Source organism: Chanodichthys erythropterus, chromosome 7 (assembly GCF_024489055.1).
Source record: "Chanodichthys erythropterus isolate Z2021 chromosome 7, ASM2448905v1, whole genome shotgun sequence".
In the NCBI taxonomy this organism is placed as follows: domain Eukaryota; kingdom Metazoa; phylum Chordata; class Actinopteri; order Cypriniformes; family Xenocyprididae; genus Chanodichthys; species Chanodichthys erythropterus.
In genome coordinates this window covers 30974868-30984336 of record NC_090227.1, presented here as the reverse complement: position 1 = coordinate 30984336, position 9469 = coordinate 30974868, and positions in this window count along the sequence as shown.

Sequence of the window (9469 nt, the reverse complement as noted above, 5' to 3'; positions counted from 1 at the left end):
ACGCGGAACATTCACCAGCTGCCACTGTGAAAAGCCATTTTAAATAATTCCTCAACACCATTATCATTCAACCATAAAACATGGTCACTTGGTAGATACCATGGAATGAAAATTATGCATTCACTTCCAGAGAGATTACAGATAAGAACCCAGTTTTCATGCAAATTAAATCAGTATCATTTCTGAACATCTAATGGTTGTCATCTCAGGAGCTTCTTTTGATTGGTTTCCTTTTTATGGTTTCTCTTTTGTAAATATCATGCAGGCAAACTATTCAATGTGGATTACAGAACATTTTAAATGGTTACAAAACAAGTTCCTGAATATTAAAACACCTAATGTTTAACATGCTGTAAACAAGTAATGTTACTTTTGGCAGTTTGCAGTAATGAATATTCTCAATACAATATATTTATCTTATTTATATTGTTTTTGAGCTGAAAATTTCAAATAGGTTAGTAAAACTTGGCCCAAAGTCTTTTATATTCCAGATATCTGTATGATGTTCACCACCTGATCACTTTTTTTTGCTCATATTGACCAAAAAATGCTTCTGTAATACAACAGACCTTTGAAAATATCACCTATTCTTATTGAAACAGCTTTAGGATATGAAAAATGTTCTGAATATACACTATATTGCCAAAAGTATTAGGACACCCCTTCAAATCTTCAGGTGTTCCAATCACTTCCATGGCCACAGGTGTATAAAATCAAGCACCTAGGCATGCAGACTGCTTCTACAAACATTTATTAAAGAATGGGTTGTTTTCGGGAGCTCAGTGCAGGGGCGCCGTTGGCACGGGGGACAGGGGGGTCAGGACCCCCGCGGTTTTGAAAATATAGAAGTCGACCCCCGCACTTTTGATAAGGGCTGCTTCAGTCACACTATATCACCTTTTAGCTTAGGATATTTTCTTTCAAATGAAACCATTTTCACGTTTCTGTGAGCTTTGTTCGTAAATAATCAGCTGTTTTGTCGCGGATGTGAACAGGAAATGCGCTCTCAAACGGAGAAACACACGATCTCCAAACCATCGATCAAAGCGTGCTAACGTTTTAGCACAGGTCGATGGTATACAAATCATGCCCGAGCGTTAGCGTTTGTCAATCAAGCCAAACCGTCCATTCAGAAACCGAGAAATTTGACACTTTAAGGTAAGGAGGCTGATCTCTCAGGTTGACGCGCGAGCTGGCTTGACTGATGTTTTCATGAGGATTTATAGTTTATGGACTGTTTTGATTTCGGTAATTACATCTTGAAAGGCAAAAGCATTGATTGCATCCATAAAAGAGATATCTGAAATAGAAACGAAAGTGATATTGCCTCATCCAGTGGAGGACGCACGAGAGGAGATCTGTGCGTTTCATTGTTATGTGTATACTGTAATACTGTAATACTGCATTTCAATGCTTATCAATGGCGTGCACTTTGATCGTGAAAGTGAAAGTGCCTTTTGCGGTCGCATCGCGGTGCTCATTCCATACTTCATTTCCCGCGTTCCGTTCAGTCTCGCGCGAGCCTTTCAGAGAAAGTCCTTTCCCCATGAGCGCGGAAAGACCATGGGAAAGACGCGTTCGGCGCATGCATATGTGAACCGCCCGTTGTCATAACAACGCAGTTTGGTCAATTTGTGAAATTTCCTCAGTACTAAATATTCCACGGTCAACTATTAGTGGTATCATAACAAAGTAGAAGCAATTGGGAACAACAGCAACTCAGCCACGAAGCGATAGGCCACATAAAATCACAGAGCGGGGTCAGCGCATGCTGATGCACACAGTGCGCAGAAGTTACCAACTTTCTGCAGGGTCAATAGCTACAGACCTCCAAACTTCGTGTGGCCTTTAGATTAGCTCAAGAACAGTGCTTAGAGACCTTCATGGAATGGGCAGCTGCATCCAAGCCTTACTTCACCAAGTGAAAGGATGCAGTGGTGTAAAGCATGTCGCCACTGGACTCAAGATCAGTTGAGACGTGTTCTCTGGAGTGGCGAATCACGCTTCTCTGTCTGGCAGTCCAATAGATGAGTCTGGGTTTGGCGGTTGTCAGGAGAACAGTACTTGCCTGACTGCATTGTGTCAAGTGTAAAGTTTGGTGGAGGGAGGATTATGGTCTGGGGTTGTTTATCAGGGGTTGGGCTTAGCCCCTTAGTTCCAGTGAAATGAACTCTTAATGCTTCAGCATACCAAGACATTTTGGACAATTTCAGGCTCCCAACTTTGTGGGAACAGTTTGGGGATGGTCCCTTCCTGTTCCAACATGACTGCGCACCAGTGCACAAAGCAAGGTCCATAAAGACATGGATGAGCAAGTTTGGTGTGGAGGAACTTGACTGGCCTGCACAGAGTCCCGACCTCAACACCTTTGGGATGAATTAGAGCGGAGACTGTGAGCCAGGCCTTCTCGCCAACATCACTGCCTGACCTCACAAATGCGCTTCTAGAAGAATGGTCAAAAATTCCCATAAACACACTCCTAAACCTTGTGGAAAGCCTTCCTAGAAGAGTTGAAGCTGTAATAGCTGCAAAGGGTGGGCCAACTCCATATTAAACCCTACGGATTAAGAATGGGATGTCATTAAAGTTCATGTGCACGTAAAGGCAGGTGTCCCAAAACTTTTGGCAATATAGTGTACCTCAGCCTATTATATATTCTTGAGGAAAACGTTTTAAAAGGGTAATCTTGAAAAAGGTTATCTGTCTTTCCCTGTGAGGATTGTATGCCATAGTTTTGATAACATGAGTGTTCCACAAATTAATAATTTAATAGAGATAGTTCACTCAAAAATTAAATTTCTGTCATCATTTACTTACACTCACATCATTCCAACTCTGTATGACTTCCTTTCTTTTGTGAAACACAAAAGCAGATTTTATTAGAAGAAGAAGGGGACACTTTTTTAGTAGACAATTTTCTTTTTTATGTCTAAAACCCTTTAATAGCACACCTCACATATTTCTGTGCACTATTTTTTTTTTTTTTTTTTTAGCACATGCAAGTACAAATGTGAATATTGAGGAAAAGCTGCACTTTAAATTTGATGGTGCAGACTGACATTATAGGAGCTGCATTTCGCTTGTCACTTTTATATCGCATATTTCACACCTCATGACTTACTCAATGACACTCATTTGCTTTTTGCATGTGATTTTCTCTGGTAATCAGTGAGTTTAATCTGAAATGAGGTTATCTGCAAGATCCTATGAGTATCATTTGACAGCTTTTGAGTGTTTGAGAGGATAAGAATTTAACCTTTAAAATACTTACAAATACATTTTAATGAATCATTATTCTGTGTTGCCAGAGATACCAGCAGCCTCGAATGATTATAGAACAGACTGTTTCCAAAGTAGGTATTATCACATGACTTGACAAAGTTACTGCAGTTCTATCACAATTTGGACCACAAAACAAGTTGTTAATAACTGGTGAACTGTAAACAATGCCATTCGACAGCTGCCCTTTCAGTGGAAATGAAATATTCAAACAAGGCAAAAAATCCAAAGCCTGTTAAATAGGTCTTTCACAGATATGAGTGTAAATTACTGTAATTCTGGTTTATTAAGCTGCAGTCACATTTACCTTTGCTTGGCAAAAATTTAGTAGGTGAAATCTCTAATAGTAATCTGCATGATCAGGAGTTTCACGGCTGAAAAAGTGATACCCACGGAGATTTTTTTCTTTAAATTAAATTAAAATTTTTATTCAGAGAGGGTGCGTTAAATAGTTCAAATGTGTGACAGTAAACATATTTATGATGTTACAAATGATTTGTATTTCAAGTAAATTCGGTTCTTTTGAACTTTCTGTTCATCAAAGAATCCTGAAAAAAAGGTTTTCACAAATATTAAGTTGTTTTCAACATTGATAATAAATATTTCTGTAGCTCAAAATCAGCATATTAGAATGATTTCTGAAGGATCATGTTACACTGAAGACTGGATTAATGGCTGCTGAAAATTACATTTAAAAAAAATATTAAAAAATAAATTAGCTGAAACAGTATTTTAAATTTTTTATTGTTTTTACTGTATTTTCGATCAAATAAATTTAGCTTTTGAGAGTATAAGAGACTTCTTTTTTTAAAAAAACTAAAAAATCTTACACATCCCTAACATGTTAAGGGTTGTGTGCACCAGGGAAAAAAATCTGACCACTTAGAAAATGCAGTTTCAATATCCACAACAATTAAATTGTTAATTTTGTAAAACAGCTACAGTACTGTAAGCAATCCAACTATATCCCATTAAACACAGTCTCTGCAGGGGAGTGAGGACATTCCTTATTCACTACTACTCTAAAAACAGTGTAAGTTACCTGGACATGTGATTAAGCGCTGATCACCCCCCGCCATCAGTATGGAGCTCTTTAATCCTCTGCTGATGAGTATTGATGAGCGAATAGTCTAAGCTTGAGTGATGAAGTGTGTGTTGTTTAGTATGTGTGTGTGCTGTTAACTTTGTGTGTGTGTGTTTAAACTCCCCATTTCTGATACACTCATTACAGGCAGGTATTGATTACTGAGAAGGGTGTCCTTGGCAAGGTGACGACTGCAGGTGTTTGCATGCATTCTTATGTCAAAGAATGAAAATGTGGCACTTATGTTTATTTTGTACTACAGTATATGCCTATACAGACTCATGCAAGTCAATAAATGCATGCAAGCATGCATGTAGTCTGTAGATTTAAAGAATGTGTGTTTGTGTGTGTGTAAGCCTCTTTTGAATTTCTGGTAATTGCGATGGAGGTGTGCTAGTCGTATTACTGTTTGCAGAATGACTGGCTGGCTCTTTCTCCTTAGTGAGTCGATAATGAGACGGCCCAGGTGATGCGGCTGCAGTCAATAATTCATGAGTCAACATTGCTACACAGTACCATTCCCCCGTTCTGCAAAACATAACTAGACCAAAAAAAAAAAAAAAAAAAACAGGTGAAAGAAATGTGTATTCCACCTCTCCGCTTTCATTTTTAGCAGGGCTTTTGGGAGAATGGAACGACGCAGGTAGATGTAGCTGGACGTCTGCTCTCATTTTAGCTGTAACTCGGACTGATGTAGCTGCAAATCATGGTAATCTAGACTGGCTGCTGTGACGTCTGCATCCTTTTCGATGGCTGTGAATCAAACACAGTGCTGAATTTTCACACCCTCAATGGTGAGAATGGAATCCCTGCAGGCTATTACAATATGCTAACAAAAGGTGTGAGGCTCTGCTGCTGTCCATATCATATTTCAAAATCTCAAAAAGATTGTATGGACTATAGCTGAATGTTCTTATGGAAGATGGGTGGAAAATGTAGTCATGTTAGATCAATGGTACATGTGATCTTCACAAATTGAGCTGCAATGCTATGTGGCAACACAAGTATGAATCTGGCCAATGAAATGACCCTAGCCAGTAAAACCTCTTCTGAATAGATAACGGTGCTTGTTAAAGAAACCATGTCCTGGCATCCAACTGTAACAACCTAGCATAGCAACATGCTAAAATCCACTCCAAACCCACTCACTAAACCTTAGCATCTCCATAGCTATGGCTAAAATCACCCTGCCTTTAGCAAATGCATAGCAACAGGTAAAAAATCCTTCTGAACATCTTAGCAACTGCATAGCAACATCCTGGAAACCAGCCACAACACCCTAGCACTGCATAGCAACAGGTTTAAAATCACTTTATATCTTAGCAACTGCATAGTAATACCCTGAAAACCACCCACAACAACTTATTAAGGGCCTAAAATCACTATGAATCCCTTAGCAACACCCTGGCAACTGCCCTAACACCCTAACAGGTGCATGTAATCAGGGAAATAATCATTCTGAACATCTTAGCAACTGAACAGCAATGCCCTGGCAAACACCCACATCACCATATCAACTGCAACAGGAAAAATCTTTCTGAACATCTTAGCAACAGCATAGCAACCACATAGCAACAGCATGGCAACAACAAACAACACCCTCTTAAAGAGATAAAAAATTACTATGGATCCCTTAGCAACACCCTGGCAACCACCCACAACACCTTACCAAATGCATAGCAAGAAGTTAAGATCATTCTAAACAGCTTAGTAACTGCATAGCAACGTCTCGAAAATCACCCATGTAACAAGTAAAAATCATTCTAAATGTATTAGCAACTGCATAGCAACGCCCTGGCAACCACACACAACACCCTATTAATTGGCTAAAAATCACTACAGATCCCTTAGCAACACCCTGGACACCACCCACACAACTCATTATGGTCACATGTTTTATAAAGGAAAGCAACACTATCACTCTGTCTTTAGAAAATGTAAAAACCAAACCAAAGGGGTTATGGAACTGGAGCTGTAGTACATTAACACTCCAGTCAGTGGCAACATCATACTAAAATGAACTCTGAGACAAAACTGTCCTTGGGGCAAAAAACATGGATGAATACACAACTGCTTTCAGACAGAAGGTAATGTCTACACAACAAACACGGGCCAAGACAGCTAGACCTTAGTGCTCCCCTGCACAAACTCGAGAAATAACTGTTGTGTATTGACAGACTCTGTCTTATACACACAAGAGTTTCAGGGTGTTGATATATTGCACTCTTATTTCCAGCAGGCACACTTGAGGCTCTCTCTCTTTCCTGAGTTTTACCCAATCAGGAGCTCTGAGGGACAATTAGGTCTCCGACAGTTTGGTTTCTCTTCTGGTGTAAGGTGGAATCTTCCCCCAGGGCTCTCACTTGCCACATCCATCACACACAAACACACACAGTACACAGTACACACCATTTTGAGCACGAAATCTTCCTTCCACACACACACACTTTCAATAGGCATCATACATCCAACATTAGTGAATTATATATATATATATATATATATATATATATATATATATATATATATATATATATATATATATATATATATATATATATATATTTGTGTGTGTGTGGTGTGTAATATTAATTGCATGATGCCAAATTCACATGTTTATATTTAAAGTAATCACAGACGCTCTTCCTACCTTTTCAGGTTGTTCCTATATGTCCCTGCTTGCAAGTCCCGTCATGAAAAAATACATCACAGATGAGACTGCATGACAATGAGAGATATAAAAGGATCAGAGGGAAGTGAAGGGTGTGCAGGGAGAGCAAAAATGAGAGAAAGAGAGAGACATGACTGAAAAATAAAACATACACAAAAACAGTCTTACATTCATGCTTTTTCATGCCCAAAAATAAACTGAATTTTATTTACTAGTCTCCAGCCAAGCAGGACAGATGCAGACACAGTGTGTGTCCGGCATCTGTGACATTTCATCAAACAGCCACCAAGATACAAGAACATTCAGTGACCACAAAAAGGACACAAATAAGGAAAATATGGACACTTTCATCTTTGAAAAATATTGAAAAATGCTTAATAATGTCTGAATGTTATTGCATTAGATAGCTACTATCAAACCGAGAGGCCCTGTTTCCACCAGATATTACGATGCGTTTTGGTCGATTGAATCACAAGTGGATGACGCTAAATACAGGTGTAAACCGGGTGTAAAATGTTTTGAGCTTGTCTACTTTCGACCACTCCCAGAGGTAGTCGAAAGCACATTCGACTGGATTGCTTTCCTACTGGAAACGCTCATGTGGTCGAATGCGTATGAACATCACAAAAGACCGCCTACTCTCCGCCTACTGAACACATAAACATTATTGGGAAGCGCTCTAGCCAGACAGGATTTAAACTTTGCTGAAGACGCAAGTTTGGTTTGAAGACGAAAAATGTACCAAGCACAATGTTCTCTCATTATTCCTGATTTCTTACACACTACATTCGGCGTGGTCTCGCAGCTGTCAGGGCAGAAATGAAAGCTGCTGCTCTCTGTATGTTTTTTCCGTCTCCGTGCGCGTAAATTACGCAAGCTTATGTTTTCCAGATCGAAAGATCTGAAAAAGCCCATACATTTACTTATCCAAAGACCCTCCCCTCGAAGAAAATCAGGACAGAAGTGGTTGAAAGTGGACAAAATAGACATATTAAAGGTGCTCTAGAACTTTTTTTTAAAAGATGTAATATAAGTCTAAGGTGTCCCCTGAATGTGTCTGTGAAGTTTTAGATTTAGATTTTTTTAAATTAATTTTTTTAACTGCCTATTTTGGGGCATAATTAGAAACGAGCCGATTTCAGGTTGTGGCCCCTTTAAATCGTGCGCTCTCCGCCCCCAGAGCTCGCGCTTGCCTTAAACAGTGCATAAACAAAGTTTACACAGCTAATATAACCCTAATGGATCTTTACAAAGTGTTTGTCATGCATACTGAATGCATGCGTCGGATTATGTGAGTATTGTATTTTTTTGGGTGTTTACATTTGATATTGAATGAGTTTGAGGCTGTGCTCTGTGGCTAACGGCTAATGCTACACTGTTGGAGAGATTTATAAAGAATGAAGTTGTGTTTATGAATTATACAGACTGCAAGTGTTTAATAATGAAAATAGCGATGGCTCTTGTCTCCGTGAATACAGTAAGAAACGATGGTAACTTTAACCACATTTAACAGTACATTAGCAACATGCTAACAAAACATTTAGAAAGACAGTTTACAAATATCACAAAAAATATGTTATCATGGATCATGTTGGTTATTATTGCTCCATCTGCCATTTTTCGCTGTTTTCCTTGCTTGCTTACCTAGTCTGATTATTCAACAGTGCACATCCAGACATTCTGCCCTTGTGTAATGCCTCGATCATGGGCTGGCATATGCAAATATTGGGGTGTACACCCCGACTGTTACGTAACAGTCGGTGTTATGTTGAGATTCGCCTGTTCTTCGGAGGGCTTTTAAACAAATGAGATTTATATAAGAAGTAATGGAGTTTGAAACTCAGCGTATGTCATTTCCATGTACTGAACTCTTGCTACTGAATTATGCTAAATTCAATTTTTAATTCTAGGGCACCTTTAAAAGAGACATTACACCAGGTGTAAATATGTAGCCTATGTGTCTCTCTCATCCACTTGTGATCCGATTGACCAAAACACATCTTAATTCCAGGTGGAAACAGGGTCTGAGTCATCTGCAGACAAAAAAAAACAGACCTTTTCTCCAAACTAACTGCACTTTTCTGAGCCATTTGTACAGTGACTCGACAATTCACTTGTCAAATATGCTTGTGCCATATTTCTTTAAAATAACTGCCACTTGGTTTGAGATTTTGCTTTCTAATGCAGTGACATTCAGATCACATTCAGTTTAATGACATTTTAATTTAGATAATAAAAAGTTATGGCTTAAGTGTCCAAATACTTTTTGAGAGCACTGCACATTCACTTCCTGACTGAACATTTGTACAGCTTAAACTGCTGGAACAATTTAGTATTTTAAAAAGGAATCACTTGTAAATAAATTATGATTAGTTTCATCTCAATGAGCCCATTTTAGTGTTTCAACTGTTTCTATCATTTCTTTTGAAAATTAA